General features: G+C 36.3%; 1 pseudogene; it reads left to right on the top strand.

The window, feature by feature from the left end:
* Nucleotides 1-618: 618 nt before the first annotated feature.
* On the top strand, nt 619-27,297 carry LOC110209608 (inactive pancreatic lipase-related protein 1-like; annotated as a pseudogene).
* Nucleotides 27,298-27,814: the final 517 nt, after the last annotated feature.

Below are 27,814 nucleotides of genomic sequence, written 5' to 3'. Positions count from 1 at the left end.
ACTGGTCTAACCTCTTCACTTTATAGATACAGAAACTGGTTCAAAGGGGGAAAAGTGGTTTTCCCGAAGTCACACAGGTCATTAATAATTGTGCTAGAACAGAACTAGTTATTAGAACTAGTACTGGAACCCTGATCTGATCTACTCTTTATGTTACATCATGCTACCTCTTGTCAACTATTAAGTTTGTATTCTTGTATCAAAATAGCTACACCTAAGACCTTGCCTAAGGTATTCTAAAATGACCCATAAACTTGATATTGCCCATCAAAGTTCTATTTACAATCTAATAACTTAATTTTTACATGAGATACTTGGCTGAATCTTACAGTTTTAGTTTTAAAAGTAGGGTTTTTTTTATATGTCAGATTGCCATGAGACTTAGAAGTAGTAAAAAAGAAAAGTGTTTTCTTTGTCAAAATGGATTAAGTATGAGCTCAAAGGAAGAACCAAAAAGAAACAAACTCATGATAAACCAATCCATCCCCACCCACCACCAATAGAACAAATGGTTCCTGTGTTGAATTGGAGGATGCCAACAGATGGGTCACAATGTTGACAAATATCCTGGAAGAACAAGTAGAAAGAAATAGAAATTCTTTTTTTTAAATACCGGAGATGGCAGTAACTTTACTAGTGAGTCAATAATTTGCTTTCTTCATTCTTTAAGGCAGGAACTAAATCTAAATATGATTGCATAAAAATTTTAATGATCATTTGAAATTATGCTCTAAATCTCTTAGAATAAGAGAAATGAAAATCAAATTAACCCTGAGGTTTCACCTTATACCCAGTTAATTGACCAAAATTAGAAATAATTAACTTTGGAGGAGCATAAACATTATGGAACTCAATTAGAAATTATGCAAATAAAATGACTAAAATATTCATAAACTGAAAACTCAGAGATTCTCCTGCTTGGTATATACTCCAGGGAAATTGATGATAAAAAGAAAAGCTTCATATACAGTGAAAAATCTGTAACAGCAATTATTTTGGTAGCAAAGATCTAGGAACAAAGTAGATGTCATTCAATTATGGAAACACTAAAGAAATTAGTGGTACAGAAATATAATAAAATATTAGTGTGCTATAAGAAAAGAGGAATATGATGAATACTGCAAATCATTAAAAGACTCACATGAACTGAGCAAAAATGAAGTACAGCCCAAAAACAATGTATGCAATGACTACAACAATATAAATGGAAAAGAACAATAACCAGAAAACAAATGAAAATTAATGCTGCAAAATTATGAAGTGCAAGTTTGGACCCAAAGGAGAGATATTAAAAGATACCTTTCCCTAATTCTTTACAGACTTGGGGATCCCACAGATATGGAATATTACATCTATTGTCAGGATTTTTATACATTGATAAAATATAATGGACTCAATAGGGTCAAACTGCTTGTTTCTTATATGTGAAAATGTTATCAGTATTCTTGGGACTGTCATCATTACATGTGTAGTTTGAAAGAAAGGTTAGAGCTGAGCTGAGTATGATGGGGTGATTCTAAAAAACAAAATCATGTAAGAAAAGGTAAAGGAACAGTTATCTCATACAAATAAAGTGTGAAAGGAAGAACTGATACAGGGGAAGCAGGTAGGGGTAGAGGGTGGTAGTGCTGGAACCATACTCTCATCTGAACTGAGTTAAAGAGGGAACAAATTTCCCTCTTTAACCCAGTTCAGGTGACAGTAGCCATATACATACATACAGATATATATATATATATATATATATATATATATATATATATATATATATATATATATACATACATACAGATATATATATATATATATATATATATCTGTATGTATGTATTTATCTATATAGATCTAAAAGGGTATAAAAGTCTTCTAAAGTTATAAAGAAATAAGAGGATGAGGGGACAACATAAGGGAGGAACTTTTAAAAGGGTGTGTAGATTAAGATTTAGGAGGGTGGGGTGAAAGGATCAGGGAGGGACTCTTAGAGAGGTGAGTAAAATAAGGAATAAGAGGGTAAGGGAAGAGGATAAGGAAGGGATTCTCTAAAAGGATATGGATTAGGGAGGTAGTGGTGGTTGTTATTTTTTTGTCCTTAGTTCTCAAAGAGGACCATAACATCAGGAAGGAGATGAAAGTGAATTGGATTTAAGTAAGGGAGTGCTGTACAAAGTCATCACACTCACTCTCTCCTCTGGAGCCATCTGGGTCCAGTACAAGATATAAATCAGGATGACTGGAAATGGCCCAGATGCAGTCAAAGACCTTGACCTTTTTGAGCTAAAGGTCTTTCCCAGGTCTCAGTTTGTCTGAGGCAACACCCATTCAGTGATTAAGGCTAGGTAAAAATGAGGCAAAGAATAACCTCTTTTACCTAGTCAAAAATAAAATAAAATCAATTTGGGAGGGGAGGACTCTCAGGGTTTTTGGCCAAAACAGAAACAATTGCTATTTACACTCACTCTGAGCCATTAGAATCCAATGACGAAGCGAGGCTTGGATTGGGACCTATTGTTGGCCTGTCAGTAAGTGCCAGAGTGATTGGGTTTAAGACATGGTCCATAAAAAAGGAATCTAGTCCATAAACCCCAAGATGCCTTGCTGGATTTCAGTGATTGAAATTTATATTCCTTTTGGCAGAATGCCTCTAGGTAAGGGTATGATTCCCTGTGTGGACAGAGGGAGAGGAGAGACAGAAAGAGAAAGACAAGGAAGGAAGGAAGGAAGGAAGGAAGGAAGGAAGGAAGGAAGGAAGGAAGGAAGGAAGGAAGGAAGGAGCTGCATTGCCCAAATGGAACTGGCCAGTTGGGTCCACAGTGGGGCAGTGATTACTATTCATAAGTTGGTGTTTGTCCTTCATTCTTGAAGAGGACCATGACATCATGAAGGGGGTGTCATGACTTGCAAGTGAACTGGATTTAAGTGAGGGAGGCCTGTGCAAAATCACCAGCCTTATTCTTTCTTCTGGGGCCATCTGGATCCAGTGGCAAGATATAGATCAGAATGTCTTGAGGTAGCTCCAGATGCGGGGGGGGGGTAAGGTGTCAGCCTATTTGAGCTAAGATCTTTCCCAGGTCCCAGTTTGCCTGTGACAATCAGCCACCCTCTACCTCAGCAGTCTACACCTATTTAGCCATACCCACTCATCTTTCTTCCCTTCCTGGGGAAGGGAAAAACTATATCTTTCACTGCTGCTAAATCTGTGGTACCAGTTCCTGATCCTCTGGGCCACAGTATATAGCCCTCAGAAATCTTTTCTTCTCTTTCCTGGGCCATTAGGGTAAGTGCTAGCCCCATCTGTCTTCTAGGTATGTCCTCTCTCCTTTTTTATGAGTTCCCCTTTTAGTCCCCCTACCCTAGTACTAAACCAGACAATATTTCCTTGCATCAAGAGATGAATGAAAAACTCCAAATTCTAGTGGTCCTCCCTTCTGGAGGAGGTTTCACACATTAAATAAACATTGATTAGTCAGAGTCATTAATTGCCATATTTGTATTCAGAATATATTTGTGACAACACATCCACTTTTCTTGAAATTTAAATGTGCCTCAGGAAGTTACTGGAGTGTTTTGATTATTGGAAAAACTTCGAGTGTATAAAATATTGTTTGCTCTGGACGTACAAAAAAAGTATTCAGAAACTGAAGGCAAATTGTATTATGTGAATTTGGCACATCTACTCATGGTTTCTTTGTATTAATTATCTCTAATTTGTCCTGTAAATATCTTATTCATACATAATGTCTCCTCCATTAAACTATGAGCCCTCTGAGCAAGGACTGTCTGCTTTTCTACTTCTTAATTTATGGGAAAAAAAAAACAAGCATTTCCATAACATAGTATAATAAAAAGATGATTGCACATGATACTGCAAATGTGAGAGTACCTTAGAAAAGATGGGACTTCCAGGGGAATGTCTTTTGCCTCTCTTTATATCCTTAGCACTTAACACAGTGCCTGGCACATAGTAGGTACTTAGAAAATGTTTATTGAATTGAATTGAATTTTGCCTTTGTCTCCCCAGCACTAAGTACAGTTCCTTGCACACAGTAGGTATTTAATAAATGCTTATTGACTGGCTGGTTGAAGGAACAGGGGATGTTTAATTGGGAGAAGACCTAGGGGGATACAATACTTGTCTTCAAGTATTTGAGTAAAAGAAGAATTGGACTAGTTCTGCATGTCCCCAGAAGACAAAACTAGAATCAATGGGCAGAAATTGTGTAGAGGCTAATGTAGAGGCATAATATAGGAGGGGGAACCTATTGTACAATTAGATTTATCTAAGAACAGAATGGGCTTCCTTGATAGATCATAGGCTAGCAGATCCAAGATGGCAGAGAAAGGGCAGCAACTCACCTGAGCTCATCCAAAATCCCTCTGAATATCTTTAAATAATGCCGTAAAATGATTCCCAGAGCAGCAGAACCCACAAAAGGGTGAAATAACTTTCCAGCCAAAGACAACTTAGAAGGTCAGCAGGAAAGGTCTGTCACACTTGTCACACTGAGAGTGGAGCACAGTCCAGCTCAGGCCATGCCAGGACAGCGAACCAGAAGCAGGCTTTAGGAACCATTGAATCAACACCAGCATCAGCTGCTTCCAGAGCTCTCAGTGCACACATGGTAAGGGGATTGAACAGCTGTTGAGAAGGAGATAACAGGGGTCTCTATGCTGGCATTGGGGGCTGTACTCTATTGCTCTGCCCATACTTGGATTGGGGTCACAGCCCTAGATGGCAGTCCCAGGGTAAGGAGGAGCATCAGCACACCACAGCTTGGGGTCACAGTAGAGCAGGGACCCTCCTTACAATTCCAGGGCGGAAAAGAGGGTTTGTGGTTCCTCACAGATCAGAACACAGGCAAGGAAAGTAGTAAACACATCTCTCCTTAGATCACACCACTTTGGGAGAGCTGAAAACTTACAGGTCCCTAAAAGTATCTCTGAAATCAACTGCACAAAACCTCTGAAGCTTAGGACAGTGAGCCCTCCACCTTGGAAGAAGGGCCCTACTTAACAAGAGTTACACGTCAATGTCATAAGTCGGGAAAATGAGCAAACAACAGAAAAAATTCTGACCATAGAAAGTTACTATGGTGACAAAGAAGATCGAAACATACACTCAGAAGAAGCTAACAAAATCAAAGTTCCTACACCCAAAGCCTCCAAGAAAAATATGAATTAGTCTCAGGCCATGAAAGAGCTCAAAAAGGATTTTGAAAATCAAGTAAAAGAAGTAGAGGAAAAAATGGGAAGAGAAATGAGACTCATGCAAGAAAAACATGAAAAATGAGCCAACAGCTTGGTAAAGGAGACACACAAAAAATACTGAGAAAAATAGCACCTTAAAATACAGACTAGACCAAAAAGTAAAAATAACACCTTATAAAACACTCAGCCAAAAACAAACAAACAAACAAACAAACAAACAAACAGACTAGGTCAAAAATCCAATGAGGGGGGCAGCTAGGTGGCACAGTGGATAGAGCACTGGCCCTGAAGTCAGGACGACCTGAGCTCAAATCTGGCCTCAGACCAAATACTTGACACTTACTGGCTGTGTGACCCTGGGCAAGTAACTTAACCTCAATTGCCTTAAAAAAATTTTTTAAAATCCAATGAGAAGAATACCATAAAAAGCAGAAATGCCCAAATGGAAAAAGAGGCACAAAAATTCACTGAAGAAATTAATTCCTTAAAAATGAGAACTGAACAAATGGAAGCAAACAAGTATGAGAAATCAAGAAACAATAAAAGAAAACCAAAATCATGAAAAAATAGAAGACAATGTGAAATACCTCATTGGAAAAAACAAACTGACCTGGAAAATAGATCCAGGAGGCATAATGTAAGAATTATTGGATGACTACCTGAAAGTCATGATCAAAGAAAGATCCTAGATATAATCTTTTAAGAAATTATCAAGGAAAACTGCCTTCATAGTCTAATACCAGAGGGTAAAACAGAAATGGAAAAAATTCACAGACCACCTCCTGAAAGAGATCCCCAAATGAAAACTCCCAGAAATATTATAGCCAAATTCCAAAGCTCCCAGATCAAGGAGAAACTATTGCAAGCAGCCAGAAAGTAACAATTAAAGTACTGCAGAGCCACAGTCTGGATAACACAAGAATTAGTAGCTTATATATTAAAGAATCAGAGGGCTTGGAATATGATATTCAGGAGGGCAAAGGAGCTGGGATTATAGCCAAGAATCCTCTATCCAGCAAAACTGAGTATAATCCTTCAGGGGAAAAAGTGGATATTCAATGAAATAGAATACTATCAAGCATTCTTGATGAAAAGACCAGAGCTGAATAGAAAATTTGACTTTCAAATACAAGACTCAAGAGAAGCGTAAGAAGTGAACAAAAAAGGGAAGTCATAAGGGACTTAATAATGTTAAACTGTTTACATTGCTACATAGGAAAATGATACTTGTAACTCATAAGAATGTTCTCATTGTTAGGGCAGTTAGAAGGAGTAGATACAGACAAAGGAAACAGATGTGAGTTGAATATGAAGGAATGATATCTAAAAAAAATAAAATTAAGGAGTAAGCAAGGAATGTATTAGGAAAAAGGGAAAGGGAGAGGTAGAATGAAGTAAGTTATCTCACATAAAAGTGACAAGAAAAAGCTTTTACAGTGAAGGGGAAGAGGGAGGAGATGAGGGAGAGTGAGTTAACCTTACTCTCATCAGAATTGTCTCAGAGGGGGGAAAACATATATACTCATTTGGTTATAGAAATCTATGTTACCCTACAGAAAAGTAAAAGGGGAAGTGGGTGAGAGAAGCGGGATGGGTGATAGAAAGGAGGGTGAATTGGAGGAATGAAGTAGTCAGAAGCAAAACACTTTGGAAAAGGGATAGGGTGGAAGGAAAGAGAGAATAGAATAAATAGGAAAAACAGGGTGGAGAGAAATACAGTTAGCAATAGTAACTGTGAAAAAAATTTTGAAGCAAATTTCTCTGATAAAGGCCTCATTTCTCAAACATATAGAGAACTGAGTAAATTTATAAAAATAAGAGCCATTCCCCAAATGATAAAGCATCAAAAGATATAAACATTTTCAGATGAAGTAATCAAAGCTAACTATAGCCATATGAAAAAACGCTCTGATTGGAGAAATGTAAATTAAAACAATTCTGAGGTACCACCTCATATCTATTAGATTAGATAATAGGACAGAAAAGGAAAATGACAAATGTTGGAGGGAATGTGGGAAAAATGAGACATTGGTGTACTGTTGGTGGAATTGTGAGCTGATTCAACCATTCTGTAGAACAATTTGGAACTATGCCCCAAGGGCTATAAAACTATTCATGATCTTTACCTAGCAATACCACTACTAGGTCTGTATCCCCAAAGGAACAAAAAACAAAAAGAAAAAGCACCTATATATGCAAAAATATTTATTTTCTTATTTAAAACTTAGATACAAAATGAGAAAGAAAAAAAAAACATCGCTATGTACCCAGCAGACCACAAGAGAGGATTCAACATAGAACAATAAATTTCCATTTCAAGAAAACCTGTATAATATATACTACACATTGTTTTCAAAGCTGTCCAGCTTTTCTTTGCTTCCTTGTTGGGTTTCTTTTGTTCTCTGCTGCATACTTTTTACTTTATTCTTTCCCCTCCAGCCTACCCTAAAGAAGATTACAATTAAACATGGACATACATGTGTGTGTGTGGTGTGTGTGTGTGTGTGTGTGTGTGTATAGATCCAACTCTTTCCATGTTTTTCTAAATCAATCTGCTTATCATTTTCTACACCACAGCAATATTCCAATCCAATCACACTCTATTTGAGAGATTGTCTATTAAAGTCTTCCCCCAATTTTCTGCATTCCTTCTATTCTTGGCTACAAAGGTTTCATTTATATAAAAAAATTTTAATTTAAAATGTCAAAATTATCCTTTTAGACCCTTCAACAATGCTCTCCTTTATAATATAGTTTAAGGTCTGATACTGCTGAATATACTTCCTTTACATCCATTTTCCTGGTTTTTTTGAAGTTCCTAACCTTTTGCTCTTCCAAATGAACTTGGTTATTTTTTTCTAACTCAGTATAATAATTTTTCAATTAATTGGGATGATGAACAAATAGATTAATCAGGTAAAACTGTAATTTTAAAAAAATGTATTGGCTTTACATACCCATGAGCAATAAATATTACTTCAATTACTTAGATATGAGTTTATTTGTATAAAAAGTGTTCTATGCTTATGTTCACATCGTTTTGGTGTCTGTTTTTGCAGGTATATGCTCAGGTATTTTATGCTATATAGGTATTTTAAATGGTATAAATGGTATAAAACAATGTAGTTTCTCTATTTTTCACTTTTGGTTAAATCTATTTTATTTTTTGTTTTGTTTTTAATGGTATTTTATTTTTTCTAAATTACATGTCAAGACAATTTCTAGCATTCATTTGTACAATATTTTGAGTTCCAAATTTTTCTCCCTTCCTCCTTCCCTCCCCTCTGCTGAAAATGGTAGGCAATTTGATATAGCTTATGTATGTGCTATCATGTTAAATAGATTTCCATATTAGTCACAGTTGTGAAAGAAGAAACAGACAAAAGAGAAAAGAAAAAAAAGTGACAAAAATGTGCTATAATCTGCATTTAGAGTCCATTAGTTCTTTCTCTAGATATGGATAGCATTTTCCTTCATGAGTCCTTTGTAATTGTCTTGGATCATTGTGCTGTTGAGAAGAGCTGGGTCATTCATAGTTGATCATCACACAATGTTGTTGATACTGTGTACAATGTTTTCTTGGTTCTGCTCATTTCACTTTGCATCAGTTTGTAAAAGTCCTTTCAGATTTTTCTGAAATCTGGCTGTTCATCATTTCTTATTGCTCAATAGTATTCCATTACATTCATATACTACATTTAGCCATTCCCCAATTGATAAGCAACCCCTGAATTTCCAATATTTTGCCACCATGAAAAGAGTTTTTTCAGATGTAGGTCTCTTTTCCTTTTTTATGATCTCTTTTGGTTACAGACCTATTAGTAGTATTGCTGGATGAAAGGATATGCACACTTTTAAAGCCCTTTGGGCATAATTCCAAATTGCTGTCCAGAATGGTTGGGTCAGATCACAACTCCACCAACAATGCATTAGTGCCCCAATTTTCCCACATCGTCTCCAACATTTATCATTTTCCTTTTTTGTCATATTAACCAATCTCATGAGATGGTACCTCAGAGTTGTTTTAATTTACGTTTTTCTAATCAAAAATGATTTAGAGCATTTCTTCATATTCCTATAGATAGATTTGATTTCTTCATCTGGAAATTGCCTTTTCATATCCTTTGACCATGGCTTGTACTCTTATAGATTTGACTCAGTTCTCTATATATTTGAGAAATGAAACCTTTATCGGAGACACTTGCTGTAGAGATTGTTTCCCAGCTTTCCCCTTTCCTTCTAATCTTGGTTGCATTGTTTTGTTTTGTATAAAAATATTTATACCAGCTCTTTTCTGGTGGCAAAGAATTGGAAATCAAGGGGATGCCCATCAATTGGGAATGGCTGAACAAATCGTGGAATGTAAATGTAGTGGAATACTATTGTGCTGTAAGAAATTATGAGAAGGATGCTCTCAGAAAAACCTGGAAAGATTTACATGAGCTGATACAAAGTGAAATGTATTGTGTACAAAGTAACCACAACATTATAAATGATCAGCTGTGAATGACTTAGCTTTCTCAGCAATGTAAATATCCAAGACAAATCCAAGGTCTTATGATGAAAAATGTTCATCCTCAGAGAAAAAACTGATGGTATCTGAATAAAGATTGAGGCATACTTTTTTTTCACTATATTTTTCTTAAGGGTTTATTTTTATCTCTGTTTTGTTTCACAACATGACTATACATGTATAACCTATATTAAATTACTTGCCTTCTCTCTCAATGAAGGGGAGTGGAGGAGAGAATTTTTAACTCAAAGTTTTAAAGATTAATGTTAAAAATTATTTTTACATGTAACTGGGGAAAATAAAATACTAAATAAAAATTTTAAAAGGCAAAGAAAAATATCCAAGGCTGACTTGTCAAGTATGTTATGAAAGGAATTCACTTTCAGATATAATTTGGGTAAGGTGCCACTGAGGTTCCATTCAACTTTGAAATGTGAAGATTCTCGGTTTTCCATAATGTGTCTATGAAGTGGAAAGCACCATAAGATGGCCTATTAAAGGGAAATGTGATTTAGCCACCTGAATTTTAGAATTCTCACTTAGCACAGATATTCAAATATGCTATTTCATTGACAATTTCTCTTTAGTGTCAGGATTTTGAGGGAATTTGCAGGAGTAACACACATGCACACATACAGCGAGCACTGAGCAATTAGAATTACTGACTTGCTTAGACTGAACACAAGGCACATTTTATCAAGAACACATTTATGGAAAGTTCCTTTTCCCCCATCTTAATAAAACACCCTTTGCTTTCCCACAATTGAACTTAATGGAAAAATCTGCCCACTATTATTAATCTTGTTTTGTGTATCTGTGGAGATTAAAATGTGAAATACGCACATCATTGGCTCTCTTCATGAGTTTCTTTTTCCCCTTGAAGCTACATCCAAATGATAAGATACAGGTATAAAAGGGCTTAGCATTTGATCCCATTGGCACTGAGGCTCTGAATATTCAACCATGGTAAGTGCTGCTGTGTTTTTTTTTAAATAACTGTTGGAAAGAAAATTCTGAGGATCTTTGCTTTGTCACGTGCAGATTGTTGTTGTGTTGTTGTTGTTATAGAGAAGTTGAAGTTGTTATGAATTCCTGTATATTTTATGATAACCTCTCTTAGAGAGGTTCAATTGACTATTTCTTGATTGGTTTAGATACTGAGGCTTTGGACACTCACTCTTCTTCTGCTGGGCACAGTCAGGAGTAAGAAACAATCAATAATTTTAGATGTTATTCAGCCCCATCCTCCTCCCATGCAAGCAGATTTGGACCAGATCAGTCTCATTTTCAATATAATGTGTCTTACTGCCATCACAATGGAGGATACCTGGTTCCAGAGAACTAGTATACTGGTTGACCCTGGGCTAGGTAGACAGCACTCTAAGATGCGATATGAAGGCAGCTGAGGCCCTATTCTGTTCTTAATCCTTTCCCTGCCTTCCTCAAAGCTTGATATTTCCATTTAGATTTGCTATTTCTGTAATTAGACAATGTCTTGGGTTATGGTTTTGAAGACAAAAGGAAGGAGAGGAGTCTTTTTTTTTTTTTATCATTTTGCCAGGAACTGAACCTAACCACTGGATAGTCCATTCCCTTCCATCAGTCACACAGACACACACACAAAGTTCTCTCTTCAAATTACTGAGTGAATTTTGAATTAATTTATTATATAGGAAAGGAAGTCTGCTATGGTGATTTTTGGATGCTTTTCGGATGATGACCGAACATTAATAAGGCCCCTTAAGGTTTTACCCTGGAGTCCAGAAACAATCAACATCCACTTTCTTCTCTACACAAATGAAAACCCAAACGACTTCCAAGTAAGAGCTTTGGTTATTTTAATTTAACATCTGCTTCATCTAATAGAGCTAATAATTTGGTTTGAATTTCAAGGAACTGTCCTTTGGGCCAACAATGAAAATAGAATACTTAAAAAAATAAGCAAAATTTTCGTATCATGATTATCACTGTTCTTACATCATCAAAGTGCTTCTTTGATGCCTCAATGTGGTGTAGACTAAATTGGGGTTTTCAAAGGGTCTGTCAGTGCAGCACAACCTCTGTGTCTCAGGCACTGTGATAAGTACTGGGGATACAATGAAAGCAAAATTCAACTCAATTCAATAAACATTTATTAAGTGGCACTAGGATTGAATCCAGCACAGTTAATTTATCTGTCATCACATTTGTCCAAGGACCAGTTGGTAAGTCAGCCAATAAACAATTATTAAGCATCTACTGTGTGCCAGGCACTGTTCAAACCACTGGGGATACAAAGAAAGTCAGAAATAGTCCCTCAAGAAATAATGAGGGGATAATATACAAACAATTATGTACAAACAAGGCATATATAGGATAAATTAGAGATAATTATACAGAAAATGTATTAGCATTATGGGAAGCTGGGAAAGACTTATTGCCAAAGATGGAATTTTAGGGGCAGCTAGATGGTGCAGTGGATAGAGCACCTGCCCTGAAGTCAGGAGGACCTGAGTTCAAATCTGGCCTCAGACCAAAAAAAACACTTGACACTTACTAACTGTGTGACCTTGGGCAAGTCACTTAACCCCAAATGCCAAAAAAAAGAAAAGATGGAATTCTAACTGAGACTTGAAGGAAGTCAGAGAAGCCAAAGGATGAAGACAAGGAAAGAGGGCTTTTGGGGCCTGAAGAATAGCCAGGGAAAATGTACAGAGTACAGGAGATGGGGTGTCTCATAAAAGAAACAGCTAGAACAGCTAAGGGGAACCAGTGGAGAGAGTTCTGGACCTGAAGTCTGGAAGATCTAAATTAAAATCCAATCTCTGATGTTTATTAGATATATAAACCTGGGTAGGTCACTTAACCAAGGAAGTCTGCCTCAGTTTCCTTCATCTGTAAAAATGGGGATAATAATAGCACCTACTTCACAAGATTGTTGTAAGGATCAAATGAGATCATATTCATAAAGCGTTGGACAAACCTCAAATTGCTACATGGATGCTAATTGTTGTCTTTTTGTTTGTTTGTTTGTCATCACTATTATTACAAGAACAACAAGGAAGTCAATGTCACTGAATTGCAGAGTACATGAGAATAAGGTGTAAGAAGACTGGAAAGGTTGCAAGTGACCAGATTATGAAGGGCTTTAAAAACCAAATAGAATTTCATATTTGATCCTGGAAGTAACAGGGAGCCACTGGAGTTTATTGAATAGTGGAGTCACATGGTCAGACCTTTACTTTAGGGAAATCAATTTGATAGCTGAGTGGAAGACGGGCTGGAGTGAGGAAAGCCTGGTGGCTGGGAGACTAAGTAGAGGCTATTGCAATAATACAGGCATGAGGAGAGGACAGCCTGCACTGGGGTGGTGGCAATGGCAGAGGAGAAAGGGGGGTATGTACAAGAGATGTTGATTCTTCAATAGGTCTTGGCAACAGATTGGATATGGAGAGTGAGAGAGATTGAGGTATTGGGGATAATAGCTAGGTTGTGAGCCTGGATGACTAAGAAAATGGAGGTGCCCTTGACAGTAATAGGAAGATGAGAAAGAAGGAAGGGTTTAGGGAAGAAGATAGTAAGTTCAGTTTGGACATTTGATTTTAAGATATCCATGAGACTTCCACTTTGAGATATCCAATAGGTGCTTGAAGATGTGAGACTGGAGGACAAGAGAAAGGTTAGGACTCATGAATAGCTCTGAGAACCATGTGCATAGAAATTAAAATTGGATACTCAAAATTCTAGAATGTATCTTCAGACTTGTGGGTCAAAAATCAGGGAATCCAGGCTCCAAGATTGTTGCCTTTAACACAGTTAATAGTGCCCTCTTTTAACAGTTTGCTTTCCTAGACATAAATTTAAGTTCACTCTTCTCTCACCAACTACTTCCTTTCTTCCCTTCAATGGAATAACAAGGGATACCATTGATTGGTTGCTAAGAAGGGGTAGCCTATGCAGCTTTTAAAAAGCTGACAAATTGAATCAACATTGCCCTACTGTGAAAAGGGGATTCCAGCCTCACACAAATACAATGTGGTCTAACAGAGAGAGTGAAGGATTGAGAAGTAGGCTTTATGGGTTCTAATCCCTTATTCTTTCTCAACTTTGATTTAACCATCTAGAACATTAAGACCCATTATTACTACCCTATTATGACCTTGGACAAGTTACTAAATCTCTGGGGCTCAGTTTCCTCACCTGCAAATGAAGGAGTTGAATCTGAAGTCCACTCTAGTTCTCACTATATTATCCTCTGATCTCCCTACTCCCCACTTGGTTATGTTCTACCCCTCCCCAGACTGCTAATGGTACTTTGTTTTGCTGCTTCCAAATGCACTATTGTGGTGTATTATAGTTTTCTGTATATATGTCAGTCCCCTGGACAATAAGCTCTTTGATAACGGTAAATATTATATCTTCCCCCATGCCCAGTATAGCATAGTATTATTTTTTTTACAATATAGGCAGGTAGGTGGCACAGTGGATAGAGAAGTGGGCCTGAAGTCTGAGAGACCTGAGTACAAATCCAGTCTCAGACCCTTACTAGCTATGGGAACCTGAGCAAGTAACTTAACCTCTGTCTGCCTCAATTTCCTCAACCATAAAATGGGGATAATAATAGCACCTATCTCTCAAGGTTGTTGTGAGGACCAGATGAAATAACATTTGTAAAGAGAACTTATCACAGTGCCTGGCACATAGTAGGCAATTATTGTTATTCCTTCCTCATAAGTACTAGTAGTAGTTGAACCGATCTGACTCAGATTGAGGAACACATTATCTACATTATTATCTACAAGGTCCCTTCTACCTCAAAAAGTTGATGTTTCTTTCTATCTATGAAATAGTCCTCCTTATTAGAGGATAATTATGTAAATGACCATAAATGGTTTAAGATCAAAAATTTCATCTGGTACTTTTTCTTTTTATCACAGATACTCCAACCATCAGAACCATCCACCATTGAGTATTCAAATTTCAAAACAGACAGAAAGGACTTGTTTCATTATCCATGGCTACATAGACAAAGGAGAAGACAGCTGGCTGTCAGACACGTGCAAGGTATAAGGTGGACCTTCTCCTGTACTGTCTTAGCCTACATCTTAGAATCAATCTAGCTATCCGTTTCCAAAGAAGTAACATGAAAAAAAAAAGCTCATCTCCAAATAGGCAATACTACTTTTAAATGACTCAGTTAAATGACAATTCAAATTTACAGAAGAGATTAAAATTTTGGGAAGGGGGTTGGGAATTTTGAAATGTTAGAGATTTAATGTTAGAGTATTGCACACAGTAAAATGAATATTCAAAAGTATTTACTATACCATTTACAATATTTGTGTAAAAAAAAAATTAGAGGCACTTCAGGGAATAAACATAGGGCTGCCTTCAGAGTCAGAAGACTTGGCTTCAAACAGTGCCTGTGATATATGTTGACCACTTAAACATATGCAGATAGGAAATGATAACAAAAACATGCTTTGGAGGAGCATGTGTAATTATTCACTTGGCAAGATGATGTAGTCCAAGACTTCTTTAAATAGTAAGTTTCTTACTTGTGTTTAAAATTATTTACTTTACCCAAAATAAGTTTGCTGACATGTTTTCAGGTTCATATCTGTTATCTGTCACATAAAGCAAGTAAGAAGTGGGATTTTGTTTTTTTTGGTCCATGCAAGCTTTTCCATCTTAAAATGTAATATAAATATGATCAGTTATTATGGTGATTATTTTCTTATTTTCCTGATATTCCCTCAGAAGCCTGAAATGTAAAGCAGCGTAACATCTGTGTTTTCTGTCTTCATCTTCAGGGATGACCACTTTTACTCAAGAAAGCCATTTTCTTTATAAACAATTTTAATTTTTGTCCTATGAGCTTTATTTATTGAGGAAGTATAATATAATTATTATTTTTCCCCATTTGGGTCAGTTTTTGCCACAACAAAGGGAATATTTTAAATTTCCATTTAAAGGGGAGGGAAACAAGAGACATGTTGAGTATATAGGGTGAGAAATAAAAGAAAGAATACACAATTGAGTGAAACTCTAATATAACACCCAACGGCTCAAGCATAACAAACATGTTTGTTGCAAGAGGAGGCACCAAGAGGAGAAAGTATCCCATATATATATATATATATGTGTGTGTGTGTGTGTGTGTGTGTGTGTGTGTGTGTGTGTATGTATATATGTGTGTGTGTATGTGTGTGTGTATGTGTGTGTATATCTCTATCTATCTATCTATCTATCTATCTATATCTATATATCTATATATATATATCTATATCTATATCTATATATCTATATATATCTATATATAGATATATATATATCTATCTGTAACTTTCTTTCTTTGAAATGCAATACTTTGATTCAGGACTGTTTTCTCCCTTCTAAACAGCAAATTCAATAATGCTATCTCCCCCAAATCCATTAATAACTCAATCATCCCTAAAATGGTTAATGGAAGCTGGAAAGTTGCACGTTCAGAAAATCAAAGACCCTAAGCCTCAGGACATAGTTTTTCCAGTGATTCATCTTTTCATACCTGCTTTCATCCTAGTGAAACAAGTATCCTGTTTATATGATGCTATAGATGAGATTCTCCAGCTCCTCCACGCACACCAATGCTTTTATTTCCATGATATGATGTAAAGCATATATAAGTATCACATATATTTGCAAAGAATGATGCTAAATTGATTTTGGAAAAAAAAATATGTAGCATCATTTTAGACTCAGGGGGTTGGATATGCCATGAGGCAGAGCTGCTGAGGATCCACCAATTTGTTTGACATCTCTGGAGCAGTATTTCTTGTGAAATAATTTATTTTATGCTGGACCTATTCAATTCTGCTAGATATAAAAACTTTCACAGACTGTGTCTGCAGAATATGTTTCCAAATGAGATACTGCCAGTTACTAGTTATTATAATTGTCATGATAAAAGTCTATTCATTCAGAAATTTCCAAAGGGAATGCACTTCAAGCTAGGTGGAAGATTCCTGCTCCCTGTACATAGAAGTTGCACTGGGATTCTGTCTATCAAGCATTTGATGGCTGTGATCTGGGTTTGGGTTTTCAATATGTAAACTGAGGGACCTTTGCACTAATGCTTCTCATTAGGGACTTTTCACTTGATATCCCAACCTTAGAATATGTTTCAACTGAAGCAGGTGAACTGTCTCTGTGTAGACTGGAAAGAAGGCTCACAAACTATTTATACCCAGGCTGCAAACAACATCCGTGTTGTGGGAGCTGAAGTTGCCAATATGATTAAAGTTCTTTCAGTAAGTAGAAAGTTACTCAGTGTGCCATAGTCATATTGCCTAGGTGCTTTGGGTAATCCAGATCTTCATTGTTATACCCCTCCAAGAGACTATAAGCTTGAGGGTAGGGATTGTTTTGTTTTTAATGTTTGTATACCCAGAATCATGCCTTTCAGATAGGAGGTGTTTAATAAACATTTATAGTACCGTACTGGCACAGTGAATACAGTGCTGAACCTGGACACAGTAAGACCCAAGTTCAAATTTGGCCTCAGACACTTACTAGCTGTGTGACCCTGGGCCAATCGCTGAACATGTTAGCCTCAGTTTCCTCATCTGTAAAATGAGCTGGAGAAGGAAATGGCAAATCACTCCAGTATCTTTGCCAAGAAAACCCCAAAAGGGGTCACAAAGACTTGGACACTACTGAAAATGACTAAACAGCAACAATTGCATTATTGCATTCCAGATAGATCATGCCGAAGAATCTTATGAAGGAATAAACCAAATAGAGTAGAACTGTGTTGTACCATTTACTTAGTGGGGTTGAGAATTTCTTTTGACTCTACTATATCATGTCAGAATCACTTCAGTGACTTTTTTCTACTCCCAGACTCTTATTTATGTGGTTTAACTGACCACAATGTCTATCGATATCAAATGTTCTCTTTCATAGCAAAAGGGCACACAAAGGCCCAAGATTCATTATGTTTTATTACAAAAATGAACAGGCTTCATCCAGAGAAATGAGACCATAAGGAGGAATCACTGGTCCTAACTAGCTCTGGCCAATCACCAAACAACCCCAGGGCAAGTCAAATCTGTCTAATATCTGTCAGGGAGATCTTGCAGAAGTCTAAGGGCACACCACCATGAAATCATAGCATGCCTGGCAAATAGTTTCCATTGCCAATAGTGGGGAATATTTATATGCTCAACATCAGCAGGAAACTAATGAGTTCAATTCTTGAAAACATGTCTTTCCATTAGACCAACTATCAATATCCACCTTCTAAAATCCACATCATTGGCCATAGTTTGGGAGCTCATGCAGCTGGAGAGGCTGGGCAAAGGACACCTGGTCTGAGCTGAATTACAGGTAGGTGGGAGTGGTGATATTGCCTGGCTTCATCAAAAAGCACTTTGAAGGCCACTGGACAATTTATTAAGTGCTACTCTGTTTTTCAAGGAGAATCACCTCACTTATTTGTGGCAAAGTAGGTTGCATCAAGAACAAGTATTTTAGAGAACCACAAATCTTTAACTATTTGGTCCTTATAAACATATATGGCTTCCATGTCATCTGTTACCCTTTCTTCTTTACTCTTTCTCTTTTCTCATCCCCATGCAATTTTTGTATTTTCCCCTTTGAGTCCACAAAAGTCTCAGATTTCCCTTTGTGTTGCTATATCTACTTTCTCCACAATTTGTTATGCTTTCAGGAACTGGTTTTCCTAAAAGAATAAGCAAAACAAACTTAAGTTGATACCATTTTTATAGGGATGGATCAAGTCTCCATCCTTTTAGGAGATATTTTAGAAAAACAGGGTAGGAGAGAGAGGGAAGTAGAGTAAGGATGGAAGATTAGAAGCAACCCAGCAGAACTCTCTCAATATTCCCTTCCAAACAACTTCAAAATCACACCTCAAATCAAATTTTGGAATGGCAGAACCAACAAAAGGTCAGAGTAAGACATTTTGCCAGCCTAAGAAAACTCAGGCAGTCAGTAGAAGATGTTTGTGATACCAAGGTGAAGGCCTATCTAGTGGGCAGTGGCAAAAGTTGCTGCTGCAGCAGCAGCAGCTTTGAGAGCTCTCAGCCCAGAAACAGTAAGAGCAGGAGTGGGGTTGGGGGTGTCAGACAAATGGTCAGAAAGAGATTGCAGGGGACTCTTTGCTGACACTGTGTACAGCTGACACTGATTGGAAATACTACTGTCCATACGTATTTCAGGGTTGCAATTCCAGGGCAGAGAGGAGCGCTGGGGCTGGTAACAAGGGAGCAGGGGCCCTGGTCACAGTTCCAAGGCAAATAGAGTGCTAGTGCTTGTGGCTGCAGGGCACCAGGGACCCTTCCTGAGTAAAGACCAGAGAGCAGACCTGGAGAGCAGTGACCATACCCCTCTCAAAGTAACATTACCTTGGAAGGACCAAAAACTTACAGATCTCAAGAACTAACTCTGAAAACAGCATCACAAAAAAAGCCAATAGCTTGAAACAATGCTTCCCTACCCCCAGGTAAGTAGAGCCCAACTTGAATATAAAAGTCAATGTCAAGAAATAGGCTGGAAAAATGAGCAAGTAACAAGAACAAAATTAATTTGACCATAAAAAGCTATGAACAGTAGCAGCGAAGAGCAAGGCATAAACTCACCGGAAGACAATAATGTAAAAATTTCTTATGCCCAAAGCCTTAAAGGAAAAAAGTGCTAATTGGCCATGAGCCCAAAAAGAATTATTGGAAGACTTAAAACAAAAAAAGAGAGAGAAAAATGGTAGAGAAAAAATGGGAAAAGAAATGAGAGGGGCAGCTAGGTGGCACAGTGGATAGAGCTCTGATCCTGAAGTCAGGAGGACCTGAGTTCAAATCCAGTATCAGACCAAACACTTGACACTTACTAGCTGTGTGACTCTGGGCAAGTCACTTAATCCCAATTGCCAAGAAAGAGAGAAAGAAAGAAAAAAGAAAGAAAGAAAGAAAGAAAGAAAGAAAGAAAGAAAGAAAGAAAGAAAGAAAGAAAGAAAGAAAGAAAGAAAGAAAGAAAGAAAGAAAGAAAGAAAGAAAGAAAGAAAGAAAGAAGGAAGGAAGGAAGGAAGGAAGGAAGGAAGGAAGGAGAGAGAGAGAGAGAAAGCGAGAAAGCAAGAAAGCAAGAAAGAAAGCAAGAAAGAAAGCAAGAAAGAAAGAAAGAAAGAAAGAAAGCAAGAAAGAAAGAAAGAAAGAAAGAAATGAGAGCAATGCATATGAAAAGAGAATTAACATCTTGGTAAAAAAAATACACAAAAATGTGGGAAAAAATAATACCTTAAAACACAAAATTGGCCTAATGGTAAAAGAGACACAAAAATTCACTGAAGAAAAATAAATCCTTAAAAAGCAAAATGGAATAAGAGGTGCAAATAATAGGCCAATAATAATAATAATAGGCCAAATGGAATAAAAGGTATAAAAGCTCACCGATGAAAATAATTCCTTAAAAATTAGAATTGGGCAAGTTGAAGCTAATGATTCCATGAGACACCAAAAAACAATAAAACAAAGTTAAAAAATGAAATAGAATACAATGTGAAATATCTCACTGGAAAAAACAATTGACCTGGAAAATAGATTGAAGAGAGATAATTTATGAATTATTGGACTACCTGAAAGCCATAATTTTAAAAAGAGCCGAAGTATCATATTTCAATTATCAAGGAAAACTGCCTCAATATCTTAGATCCAGAGGATAAAATAGAAATTGAAAGAATCCACCAATCATTTCATGAGATTCCAAAATGAAAACTCCCAAGAATATTATAGCCAAATTTCAGAGATCCTAGGTCAAAGAGAAAATATTGAAGCAGCCAGAAAGAAACAATTAAGATATTGTGGAGCCATAGTCAGTATCATATGAAATTTAGTGGCTTCCACATTAAAAAAGAGGAGGGCTTGGAATATGACATTACTAAAGGCAAAGGAGCTAGGATAACCAAGAATTATCTACCTAGCAAAACTGAGTATAATCCTTCAAGGGAAAAAAATGTATAGAGGACCTTCAAGCAGCCCTGATGAAAAGACCAGAACTGAATAGAAAATCTGACATTCAAACACAAGACTTCAGGGAAATCTAAAAAAAATAAACATGAAAGAGTAATCATAAGGGTCTCAACAAAGTTAAAGTGTTTGCATTCCTATATAGGAAGATGATACATGTAACTTCTAGGAACTTTATCATTATTTGAGCAATTAAAAGGAGTTTACATAGGCAGAGGTTAGGGATGTGAGTCAAATTATGTGGAATGATCTCCAAAAAAAAGATGGGAGGAGAAAGAGGGATGAACTGAGAGAAAAGGAAAGGGAGAGGTAGCATGGGGACATTTTTCTCCCATAAAAAAAAAGCATACAAGAAGAGCTTTTACAGTAAAGGGGAAAATGGAGAAGGGTGGTGGCAGGCAATACTTGAACCTCAGTCTCATCAGAATTGGTTCAAAGAGGAAAGAACATATATAATCTCTGTGTGTACATGTGTATGTACATGTATAAATATTTGTATATATACAAACATACATGTTTGTGTGTACATATATTGTATATATACACATGTATATGTATATACATACACATTCAGTTGTGTATAGAATTGTAACTTAATAGGAAAATAGGAGAGGAAAGGGATGAGAGAAAGTGAAGGCGGTGATGAGGGATTAAGGGAGGCAGTGGTTAGAAGCAAAATAGACTTTTGAGGAAGGATTAAAAGAGAGAGACAGAGAGAGAGAGAGAGAGAGAGAGAGAGAGAGAGAGAGAGAGAGAGAGAGAGAGAGAGAGAGAGAGAGAGAAAAAGAACAGAATAGGATGGTGGGAAAAACAGTTAATAACTGTAACTGTGAATGTAAATGGGATGAGCTCATCATAAAAAGGAAGCAGATAGAATGGATTAGAAACCAGAATCGAAAAATATGTGGTTTACAAGAGATACACTTGAAACAGAAAGACACACAGAGTTAAAATAAAGAGCTAGAAAAGAATATAAAGTACTTCAGCTAAACTAAAAAAGGCAAGGATAGCAATCATGATCTCAGGCAAAGCAAAAGCAAAAACAGACAATTAAAAGGGATAATCAGGGAAACTACATTTTGCTAAAAAGTAGATAGACAATGAAGTAATATAAAAAAATTTTATACAAAATTTCTCTGATGAAGGGCTTCATTTCTCAAATATATACAGAGTACAGAACTAAGTCAAATTTATAAAACTGAGAGCCATTCCTCAATTGATAAATGGTCAAAAGATATAAACAGGCAGTTTTCAGAAAAAGGAAGTCAAATTAAAATAACTCAAAGATACCACCTCACACCTATCAGAATTAACAAATGCTAGAGGAGATAAGAGAAAAATAGGTATGAAGTAGTGAATTGGTCTGACTATTATAGAGAACAATTTGGAAATATACTGAAAAAAACCCTGTGCATACTCTTTGACTCAAAAATGCCACTACTAAGTCTGTATACCAAAGAGATCAAAGGAAAATGAAAAGGGCCTGTAGGTACAAAAATATTTATAGCAGATCTTTTGTGATAGCAAAGAATTGGAAATTAAGAGGATGCCCATAAATTGGGGCGTGGCTGAACAAGTTGTGGCATATGATTGTAATGGAGTATTATTTTGCTGTGGAAAATGACAAGGGGGTGGTCTCAAAAAACGTAGCAAGACCTATATGAACTTATGTGAAGTGAAGGAGAAGAGCTAGGAGATTATTGTGCACAATAACAACAATGTTGTACTGATGATCAGTGGGAAAGAGGTGGCTATTCTGACCAATAAAATGATCCAAAACAATTCCAAAGGACTCATGATGAAAAAATTGCTATCCACCTCCAGAGAGAGAACCACTGAACTCTGAGTACAAATTGAATTGTAACATTCTCACTTTCCTTATTTTTCTCGGGGGTTTTTTTTGTTGGTTTTTTTTTAAATATAGCTAATGTAGAAACTTATTTTGCATGATTTCACATGTATAATTGATATCATATTGCTTGCCTTCTCAGTGGGTGGGGGAGAGGTGAGTAGGCAGGGGAGAATTTGGAACTCAAAATTTTAAAAATGTTTAAAATAGATAAATAATATTAATAAAAGGGATGGGAAAAGAGCAGAGCAATAGTGCTTCATGCAAGTGCATAGACATTTGTCAGACAGTACTTCTCCCCCTCTTTTTCTGCCTGAGTAATTGTCCCAGGATGCCTGGATCTAGGGAAGTATGAACAGTGGCTTTGCAATGGTCAAAAAGGCTTGTCTTTGCCTGCAATAACAGTCCCATTATTTCCCCCTTGTCTCCTCCCTTGACTTAATTAGTCTTAATCAAGTTGATTTCAGGCTTCTGGTCCAAGGTGCCAAAATTGCTAGTAACTTGTGAAGAAGAGTATAAAAGCAAGGAGATTTTGCTCCTTGCTAGCACTGCTAACAGAGTGAACTCAAGAGCCAAGATACCATAAACATAAAAGAGCACTAGACAAGATGTCAAAAGACCTGGATTCAAATCTCAGCTTTTCTTTTGCTAGTAATCTGACCATAGGCAATAACAATAACTCAAACTTCCATGACATTTTAAGACTTACAAAACACATTACTCACAATTGTGTGAAGTGGGTAGTGTAATTATCATTACCTATATTATATAAATGAGGTATCTGAGACTTGATGAAGTTAATTAGTTCTTACACATAGTCACACAACTAGCCAATGTGAGAGGTCCAAACCTAGCTCTTCTGACTCCTAGCCAGCATGTTTACTAAAACACCACACAATTCTTTACCTCTCTGGGTCTCAGTTTCTTCAGCTGTCAAATGAAGGATATAGGTATATGATCATTATGGTTCTTTCAAGTTTAGAAACTCTCTGATTCTATGGGTTTCAGTCTAGGCTATGAGGCTTGGTGGAATGTACAATCTAGCCATTTTAAACTTCCTATTGTTTAACTTCCTATTTTCATTTTATCTTTGTATCTCTAGTGCCTAGCAAAGTGCCTTAAGCATAGTAGATGCTTAACAAATGTTTGTTGAATTAAAGATTATTCATGTCATACATGAAATCCAAAATTAAAGGATGGAAGAGTCAACTAATAAACTCCTATAAAACAAGCATTCCAAGACATGAAGAGTAACCATATCAACTGCAGCTTAGAAAAAAACAGCTTCATGTTATATCCTTTTCCCAGTCTGCTATAAAGGCTCATTACAAATTATACCTTCATCAAATAAGAATTATTATCTTCATTAAAAATGATCATTTGTGATTCCACAGCTATCCTGAGAAAGCATTCAGATCACAGCTGAGTAAGAGACTAGCTAAAGAGAAAACAAATCTGAAAGACAAAAATCATCCCTCTCCTCCTCCAAACTGGGGAGATGATAACATGAAAAGAGGGAAATATATGAAACTTATTTTCATATTTTATTTCAGAAATTCATAAAATTTATTCATCAGGATAAAGTTGATGGATAGACAAAATCTAGTAATGAATCACAAAGTCAAATAGAACATATTTGATTTTCTTTTCTTTGGGGTCATCCATAACACTGCATCCCTCCATCAAATGTGGCAATGTGATTATAGGTATTTACATTTTTTTTTATCCCTGCCCCACTCACAAAGGCACACATTTATATGCAGCTAAAATAAAAACTCCTTGAAGGCAGAGATGTTTGTTTTAATGTTTGAATTTGACACACAGTAGGCACTAGAAGTGTTGGTTTTGTTGAGATGAGTTGAATTAACTATTAAACTATACATATAAATATTTCTTTTAGGACTGGATCCTGCAGAGTCTTTTTTTGAAGGTGCCCCAGAGGAAGTTCGACTGGATTCCAGTGATGCTTTGTTTGTTGGAGTGATTCACACTGATTCAGCTCCTTTGATCCCTAATTTGGGTGAGGCTTCACTATATTCCAGTACTCTCCATATAGTCAGTATCAGAACATTTCATCACTGGAGTGATGGTTAACTTCAGAGCAATAAGTTTTGACATGCTTGTCTTTCTCCAAAATGCTTCAGGTTTTGGAACAACTCAACTAGTTGGTCATCTCGATTTCTTTCCAAATGGAGGAAAGGAAATGTAAGAGGTGTAAGAAGAACGTCCTCTCACAGATTGTGAACATAGATGGCATCTGTTCTGGTAAGCCCATCTGGGAAATAATAACCACTGAAGAAAAATCATCCAATATCTTTGGCCATAAGTAAAAAAGAATACTATGTACTTTGTTTTATCTACAAATACAGACCTTCGCATTAGGTTCTTTATTGCTATTTGTATAATAGAACATCATTTGTTGTTTCTTCATTCTGTAAAAGTTAAATTTCTCATTTTTTTATGGTTTAGTGTAAGGTGGCAGAAGAAAAAAAACATGAACATATTTCTCTGTGTTTTGAAATATTATTTGGTAATTTTCTTAATGAGAAAACATATATGTAAAAAATTTGGTGGCCATAATTAAAATTTCATGGTTCTAAAAAAAAAGCTATTCATTTGACTAAATTATAAGTATTTTAAAATTTTACTAAACTAAATCAAAATGGCTTGCAAAATCTCATAATCAATTATTACAAATATATCCTACAAGGAATAGGGACTAGGGTAGGGACTGTGATTTTATTTGCATAGAGAATTTCTGGGTTAGCAAACTCTCTCTACCAAATGTAATTCTCCACACCTTTTCTGCAATATGTAGTAGTAGACAGTTGCCTAGGGCAATGAGAGTTGCCGTGACTTCGCCAAGGTAAGACAATTGGTTTGTATCAAAGACAGAACTTGATCTTAAGTCTTCCTGGCTTCAAAGCCTTTTCTCTAACTGCTGTGCCAACCGTCACTCACTACCTGAAAGTATTCTCAAAAACAGAAACAAAAGAGCTAGCTGTTCAAAGATTTTTTAGCAGCATTATATGTAATTGCAAAAAAAAATTGGAATAATATAAATGTTCAGTAATAAGGTAATGGCTAACTAAATTGTTCATTCAAATAGAGACTGGAATTCTACGATGTCATTATGACCAATAGGAAGGTATGAAGCATACAAAGAAAACTGGAAATACATTTATTAAATTATGCAAAGAGAAAAGCTGAATGAGAAGAATGGTATACTTACTACCAAGATTAGATATGAAGAAAAGCAAATAAGAGTCCTGAGAGAGACTCAAAGGAAGTGATTAAAAAGCTGTTAGGATATCTTATGTATTGACATTCATTCAGTTAAATGGTAAGCAAGTTTAGTTGGTTTTATTAATATTTTACGTTGTTTTTGATGGAACACTATTTTTTAAATCTCAAAAATTAAAATTATTTGTGAGTATAGATATATTGGCAAAGCAAGTATAAACAGTCCTTTGTAGATTTTGCCATACTAAGCACAAAGGATAAATTATCATGAAATTCAGTTTATAGTTTTAAGATGTCCAAGAATCTGGGACTGATTCTAGAGACCTCATTAGCTTTATCCCAGTTGGGATGTTTCCTTGAAGAAGGTACAACTTTGATCATTTCTATGTGATTCTGTTAAATATAACCAGAACTTTTTCTCCCGGGGAATTCAGGACTTTGTGGCTTGTAATCACTTGAGAAGCTATAAATACTAACCCTGAAGGCTTTTACATCTGTAAGTTATTCTTCTGTCTAGGTCAATGGATGTCATGGAATCACATAATTACAAGTCCGTGATTTATTAATTTTGATTCATTTTAAAATATATGAATAGAGTATCTACTGAGTGCTTAGAAGGCCCTCAGAGAGCTTACAATCTTGATGGGGAGACATACAAATACAGAACGGTAATAATAGAGGTGTTAAAATGAGTGGTGCAGCTGATGGGACTTCAGAAAGGGGGGCAATTAATAGGAGGCATAGTAACTGACAGAAGCTTTGATGAGGAGATGGGACTTGAAAAATGGATAATTAGTTGAAGAATGAGTAGGAGTTAGATAAAAGGAAAGGAGAGGACAAGATACTTCAAGTTGGGAACTGCATTATTAAAAAAAAGGCTTGGGTATTGCAATGCTAAGGTAGCTTTGAGAAGTAATGAGGAACTCAACTAACTGAAGTAGAGGGGCTAGGCTGAGAAATAGGAGATGACAAGGTTGAGAAGATAAATAGAAACATGTATGCTCAGCAGAGAATTTTGTACCTTAACTTTCTTACAATGGGGAGCCATTGAAAATTTTTGAGCCAGAGAGGGATATGATGGAAATAAGATTCATGTTTAATCTTATAAAGAATAGGAAGGAGAAAATTATAACCATATATAGGAGGAAAATTCATAGTGCATGCTAACATGGGATGTCAAATCATCTCAATTGTTCATATACACAACCAAGATATTGCTCAACTCTTTATATTCTTTTGAATTGATCTAGCCTAAAAGTGTCCCAAGAACTGCTTTTGTAAAGATGTGAATTGTAAAAGTAATACTGGTTTGAAGAATCTAAACCAAATTGCCAGACACAGTGGTAACATGCTGGTAATATCTGCTTTTGAGTAGGCTGAAGCTGGTGGATCAATTGATCTCAGCAGTTCTGAGCTGCAGTGGGTTTAGCCAAGGAGATTTTGGGATTAAGTCCAGCAGTAATATAGAGAACCCATGGTGGTGGTAGTGGTACCGAGTGAAGAGTGAGGAGGTGGGCTATTTAAGAAGGAACAAAATGAAACTGATTGGAAATACAGGAGGTCCAAGTGTCTATGTCAGTCAATAGTACGGTTGGGCCTGAGTCAAAGATTTAGTATTCTTAATTCAACTCGACCAATATCAACTAAGGATCTCCTATGCATGTGGTACTATAGATGCAAAAGCAAAAATGAAACCATCCCTGGTCTCAAGCACCTAACATTCTGCTTAATAGAATTCCTTGTAATGGATCTTGTAGGAAAGGGAGCTATAGATCAAGTTCTTCACTTTAAAGATGAGGAAACTATAGTTTGGATTGGGGACATGGCTACTACAAGGCAACACACATAGTTAGTAACAAGAGACAGAACTAGAACCACATCTCATGAGTCATGTCCATTACATCATGTGATGTCTTAACTATAGAACTTGATTTTCTTTTCTTATACCAAAAATAATGGCATCTGAAATGTTCCCTAGTATATTCTAAAATGACTAACAAACTT

This window comes from Phascolarctos cinereus, unplaced genomic scaffold (assembly GCF_003287225.1).
Source record: "Phascolarctos cinereus isolate Bilbo 61053 unplaced genomic scaffold, phaCin_HiC Scaffold_3;HRSCAF=262, whole genome shotgun sequence".
Lineage (NCBI taxonomy): Eukaryota > Metazoa > Chordata > Mammalia > Diprotodontia > Phascolarctidae > Phascolarctos > Phascolarctos cinereus.
Note: the sequence above shows the minus strand (reverse complement) of the source record. Positions and strands in the feature narration are given on the sequence as shown.